Source organism: Athene cunicularia (genome assembly GCF_003259725.1).
Source record: "Athene cunicularia isolate RWA chromosome 2 unlocalized genomic scaffold, athCun1 chr2_part2, whole genome shotgun sequence".
Classification (NCBI taxonomy): Eukaryota; Metazoa; Chordata; class Aves; order Strigiformes; family Strigidae; genus Athene; species Athene cunicularia.
The window spans coordinates 7,209,506-7,216,165 of record NW_020799096.1 but is presented as its reverse complement, the minus strand read 5'-3'; the positions used below and the strand labels follow the sequence as shown (position 1 = coordinate 7,216,165).

At 42.8% G+C, this 6,660-nt stretch overlaps 1 long non-coding RNA gene across 2 annotated transcripts; it reads right to left on the bottom strand.

The window, feature by feature from the left end:
- Positions 1 to 303: 303 nt before the first annotated feature.
- On the bottom strand, positions 304 to 6,316 carry LOC113477592. Of its 2 annotated transcripts, none has more exons than XR_003397930.1 (2): positions 4,932 to 6,316; positions 304 to 3,141 (listed from the first exon to the last, which is right to left on the bottom strand). It is a non-coding gene; the product is annotated as an uncharacterized LOC113477592 (long non-coding RNA). The 2 variants fall into 2 exon arrangements; XR_003397931.1 differs by having other exon boundaries at positions 304 to 3,131.
- Positions 6,317 to 6,660: the final 344 nt, after the last annotated feature.

Sequence of the window (6,660 nt, the reverse complement as noted above, 5' to 3'; positions counted from 1 at the left end):
CTATTGCCTACCTTTAAAGTATCCATAAAGCTATGAACATGAACTGTATGATGGCTTGTAGGCATCAATATTTGAACACAGACATGCAAAATGTCCGTCAATTGAATTCTAAACTCTATGACTTAATTGCTGGGCAACTCAAGGAAAAAAAATCTATTAAAAGCCAACAGTAAGCCAGAAATCTCTTCCCATTTCGTATGGTAAAATAATACAGCAAATCCTGAAAAAAAAAAATTAGACAGGGAAAGCCTCTATAATTCTAGGGCAAGCAATAAAACATTTAGTGCTTTGATTACTTTTGAAATTTATTTCATCACAATAGTTAGACTAACATGGAAACATTTGCAACAGCCATGCCTGTGTCAGTTTAAAATCCTGGTAATGCTGAAATACAGGTCAGCAATAACTATGGATGTGGGGAGGGCACTGTAAGTCTTACTATTTTCGTACATATTCACATATATATATTTATACACATACACACACTCCACAACACCAAACAGCTCTCTTAACTATGTCTGCAAGTAAACTGAAATAGCAGGCAGAAGTGAACCATGCTCATACTAAGGCAGCAAGCAATGTAGTAAACTCAAGATCACTGCAACCAGTGCCACCTTAAAGAAGAAAAAAACAAAAAAACCTCAACCCAAAAACCTGGGAAGAACCATTACTGTGCATGTCATAAGCATGAAGTAATTTTAACCTGATGACTACCCTGCTCTAAACTTTAAGCACTGTTAAATTTTTCCTATTTTTAAAGCCTAAGGTTATTATTTTAAATGACCTACTTGTAGTGGCACCATAAGTAGCCTTCTGGAGAACACCACTGTGTCCACAACTCCTACAGGACAGCGAAGGATGATTCAGTACTAGATTTCTAGGGGAAGAAAAACAAAGAAACACCAGCACTCATTTACTCAACTGAAAAGCTTATTACCTGCCCTTCCAAAGCAACAGGCTACAGGAATACTGAACACAAACCAAACCAGACCCATCTGGAATACTTTGTATTCTCAACTGAAAGTTAAAAATCTTTCCTTTTATATTATAAAGGATTAACAGCGTTTGGATGCAAAGAAACTGTTTTTAGAGTGATGACCGCAGACCTCCGAGTCATGAATTAAAATGCCTTCCTAAAGATAAGTCTCAGCACTTCCCCTGGAGGGAGTGAAAAAAATAACAAAACCCATCAAACAAGCTAACCAGAGAAGGAGGAAGTCAAGCAACACCAAGGGTTTGTTCTCAGAGATAACAAAATCCTGAGAGAACAAGATGTTTGTGCTGTCAGAACAAAAATACAAAAAGAAACAAAATAACTTACCTTTCCCTTTGAAAAGCTGCTTTAGAGTCAAGATCTGCTCATTTTCTCTCCCAAGCATGAAACCTCTCTTCAATTTAAGACTGTTTTCGAAATACTGAGTGAAACAGAAATTAAGTGCACACACTGGAACATGTACAGAATCTTATTCAAGAAAACCCTCAACACAATCATACCACACTGGCTAGAAATCAGAAATCTTTTTAAGTGTTCTGATGAAAAGGCAACTTATTTTCAACAATTAAAGTGTTTGCAGCCAAAACCAACAAATGATGTTCTAATCAAATGTAAGTTTTAAAAAAATATTTTTCTTAATTGATGTATTAAAAAAAAAGCTGGAGAAGGAAACAGGGACAGAAATTAAAACCCATTCAGGGAGTCAATGGTATAGACTGTCACCACGCAATCTAAAGATGACAACTGCAGATCATCTATTCAGAACAAGTGAGTCAAGTCACACACTCCCTGGCAGAAGGGAGGGCGTCCCTCTCCCCTTTAAGAGGCTAAAGCAAGAGCTCTCGCAGTGTTTTGAGCTAAGACCTAACTAGCAGAAGGCAGTTTTTCTGTCAGAGCAAGGCAAAAGGATCTAGTACAGCAACCTCCTTGCAGTCTCTTAATCCTGACCCCCCCTTCTTCAACACTTCTTTCTTCTTCTGGTGTCAGAAAGGCAAAGCATGATCCTGTGCTGTCCCCTGCCTGTCCCTGTGGGAACAGCAGGCACCTGCGATTCCTCTCAAAGCCATTTACACACACAAATCAGTTGAGCAGTGTTATTGTAGAAGAATAAGCTGCAGTGGAGGTGATTTAGAATCAAGTTATTTTTTGCCCATCGTGACAAATTAAAACCAGCAATTCCTTACTTTACAGAAGTTGCCCCAAACAGTCGCTTCCAATATCTCTCAAGTTTTTATATCACAGGAGAACTGATGCAGCCAGAAGAGCGCCGACTCTAAAACGACGATTCTGCACCCGGCAGGCAGGGGCAGGCAGGGGCAGGCAGGGGCAGATTTCAGAGCACACAGCACCACTTGGTGGTGAAAGCCAGCAGAGTCACTGCTGACACCAAGGAGGAGTTTAACACTAGCCTTTCCTTTAGTTTGGGTTTTTGGGGTTTTACTCCCTGAACATGAGTAGGTCTGGTCTGCCTGTCCTCGTCTGCCAAATACCGTTACAGTGCTTTTACTGTGAGAAACTCTATCTATCGGGCAAAAGAAATCGAAGGGAGCTGAACCTCAAGGGCAGCAGAACCAAAGGCTACTGAGTATCAAAGAAAAAACTTTAAGAATGATCCAGCACTCTGTCCCATGGTTTCTGGTGCCACAGCCTGAAGCAGTGTTTAAACAACGGATCCACGTTAGTACCGGCATGTACTCCAAAGAACAGCAATCTCTGGGCTCACGACCTGTATTTTATACAGGCTTGGGCCATAAAAAAATGCAACAGATGCAGAAAAACTGAAGACTGACAGCAACTGAAACATAATTTTTCCATCAACCAGTTACAAAACTAACTTGTGCATTTGCATAACAGAACACAGTAGCTAACAAAAAGAGAGCCTTTTATTCAGAACTGGCAAACACGTCTCTACAAGAAAGTCACAACGATTTCAACTGACAAAATCAGTGTTATTAGCAATGCACATTTCCTGAAGAGGAAATCCTTGTCTTTAACCAAATGTCAACCGCAAGAGTGTGTAAACAAACCAAATAAACAAAAAACCCACACCCCAAGAACTCTGTTTAGATTACACATATATATGAGACATCTTCATAGATGACAACTGCATCAATTTATACTTCAGGTCCTTCTCCTCCTGGAACCAGCTAAAAAAGAGTAAGACAGTTTTGTGTTAGTGCCATAGGTTGAGTTTTACAAACCCATATGTGACAGTTCTTGCTTTACAACACTTTAACAGATGGAGACTTCATGGTAGATCACAAAAGTAGTTTTTAGATTCAGTATTATCTTCCTCTACCAACAGAAGTAGTCAGTTACTGCCAGAGAAGGAAATGTCAAAAAGAATGTCCAAACCACAAAGAACATTTAGCAAAACACAAAGGAGTTCCTAGGTAACACACATTCTGGTTTTTGTCTTTGCTATTCACTTCAAGGAGATGATTCCTTCTAGAAACACTGTAGCTCGTTTTTACAAGGACAAAGAACACGCTTCCTTTCATGAAAAATTTCTCCAGTTGCCAATTCTTCCCCAGACTTCTCACTACACTGGAAAGTTGGTTTCCTCTTTCCAACCTCTACCGCTATGCAGAGCCCAAAACTTACGAAAGAGACTGAACTCCTCTACAGGCAGCAGGGAGTAAGTCTGCATAGCATTCTCCTGTGAAGAAAGCAAAGAACTGAACAACAGAAGAAATACAAAAGGACAAACTTCAGTAATGGAAAAAAGAGGAGGATAACCATTCCTTTTAGTGATATATTCTTAATGATTAGCTGAGCACTTCTAAAGACAAATAGCTGTGCTGCTTTTGGGACCAAAGTAAGAAAAAATCTAAATCACGGCCTTCCTGATGTGGGAAGATGTGTCCCCAAAAGAGACACAAGATCTAATACAGAAACATCTCTATGTCTTGCTGAAAATTTGCACTCTAAAAATCACCAGCTTCTGCTTCAAGGGCGGCATACCACCAGCTTAGCTGGACGGTAGCAATTTTACCCCATCCAAGAAGTCAGAACACGTACTGTCCTTTAAGGATGCAGCACAGTCACTTCTAAGCCTTCTGCTTTGGTTAAGTCAAGATGACACTTGCTCAGACACAGGTGAGGAGGTGCAAGGTAGGTAAGACAGCAAAATGATTACTCCCCATTCACACAGAGCCAACTTTGGCTCAAGTCCATCTTCCTCTCGTCTCTCCACAAAATTAGAAATGCCCTTCTGTAGGAAGGCCAGACTTTGTAGCCATCTATGCAGATGAGCAAAAAACCACCGTGGGTCTGCTTTTGTTGTATTTAGGAAATTGCAGAGTTCAGCTGAGGGATACATAATCACAGTATTTCATAACTGTTTCAGTACTGATCTACATACATCAGCGCATGATAAACTCAAAGCCACAGTGCTTCTGGTTTGGTATAATCCAACAGATCTCCAGGGCTTTTTTCAGAGCATGTCAAGGTACAGCTCTCCAGGCATCACAGGGTATCATAACCGCCAAATGACTCAATGAGCTTCTAAGCAGCCAAACTGCTGCAAACTCATTTATACAGACAGTAATGGATTAAATTTAGATGTATTCCACCTGCATACATATGCATGCAAACACTTAGGAGTTAAAAGCCACTGTATGAATTGGCCTACAGCGTGGGTAACAAAAGTACTGATTCCCTTGCACACCTGAAGACCAGGGAAACACTGACCAAAATAAAATTAGGGCCATGCTCTTTTCATTTTACTTTTTTAAAACTGTAACACGTACCAGGTAAGGCAATAAGATCACTTTTCCAGCATCATTCATGCACACGTATGCCCTGGAATCTACTTGAAAGCACCTTATGTAATGGAACTGTCTGGAAAGCTCAGCTTAAAGTAGCTGAACTCGAATTACTGATCTACTTGCAGGTACGGAAAATAAATGCATACAGCCTTTTAACAATGACTTACCACCGTTATGTTATTTCCATTTAGCAAAATCTGGTTCAGCTTTGTGATTCTTCTGCCCTCGGGTGTAATCTCACTGAAGCAGCACTGGAAACAATTAAGAACACAAAAGCAAGGACAGTGATTCCAGTTTTGATTACAGAACTGACATAAATATCTGCATTAAGATGACAGTTGTTGAAACTAACAAATAAATTAGCTACACTGCAGCATAATCTTGATAAATTGACTCCCTGGGCAAAAAAAGCTGCCCAGCAACTAAAAACATCCATTGTGCTTTTCTGCTCAGTACATAAAGATACAGATTCACCCTCTAAATCTGGCAATTACCGAATACCTGCTCCAAACAGGTTTTGAGCAGCAACACAGCATGACAAAGTAATACTTCCCCTGGTCTGCTAACTTTTTAAATCTTTGCCTAGGCCTCAAGGAAATGTAAAAATAAACAAACTCCTAGAAAGTTCCACAACCCAGGCAAAATTAAGACTGCAAATTAGGAACCTGATTACAAGTATAAATCATGCACTAGCTACTCTAGGACATGCCTGTCCTGAACAGATCACCCTCTAGAGTTTAAATCCAAGGTGCAAACTATTCAGCTGGCAAATATTCCTGAAATATAAAACCACTGAGCTGCTAAATCTTACACAGTATTTTTCCTCAGGACACCAAACATTAAACAGCAACAAGATGCAGAAATAATCATTAGAACGCTGCAATGTCTTCTAACGCCATATCTGAAAATCCAGTTTCAAGGAAAAGGAGGCCCAGAATTTTAAATTCAGAACATTTCTCTTAATTTTATACTGAACTGTGATTTTATCTGTAAAATCAAAAGACCAGAATAATTCAACTGATCCCTGCAAAAAGGCTTCAGCCAGTGCACTCAAACCTCTCAAAAGCAATACGGGAACTCAGCCAAAGCATGAAGCAGTCTTAAACATTTCCACCGAAGGAGACTGACAGAGTCATCAAATCCTAGAAGCGTTCTAACAAGTTATCCCTCTTCATCACAGCCTGAACGCGTGAGCCCAGGCACGTCTCCACCAGTTCTGTGAGTAACAAAACTGAAAGGTACACGAGCTTGTTTTACAGAACAGACGTTTTCCCAGCAAAGCCCCCCCTGCTTTTAACAAGCGCCCCAGCCCGGGTACTGCTGCAGGGGCACACTCCTGAGACGGGGCCTGGCCGGTAACACCGGCTCCTCCCTCGCCGGCCGGTAACACCGAACACCGCGGCCACACCCGGCTGCGAAAGCGAAAGGCGTCGCCTCCGCCCTCCCGCCCCACGGACACGGGGGAGCGCGGAAGCGCCGCGGCGGCGCCGGTTACCGCGCGGCAGGAGCGGCCGGGGCCGGCGGCAGCGGGAGACGCCATGCTGGCGCCAGACCCGACCAATCGCTGACCGCCTCCCGCACACGGGAGGAGCCGCCAACCCAGCAGCCCCTGCGAGCTGAGGGCAGAGCCGTCGCTCCCGCGCCCCATCGCCCTTTCCTTATCAATGCCGGGACCGCGCGGGAGTCGCGACACTCGTGGCTCCGGTGGAGTCTAAAAGGAAAACCCCTTTTCTCCCCTCCCTTCCAGGCAGCGCCGCCCTGGGCTGCCGCCGGTACAACCAGTACCGAACCGCCCGGCAGCCCCGGGGCGTCGGCCCGCCCTTCAAACGGCTCTTCTGGTGCGCCATGGGAGGTGCAGGGATTTCAAGTTATTTTACTTTCTTTCCCCAGACTTGC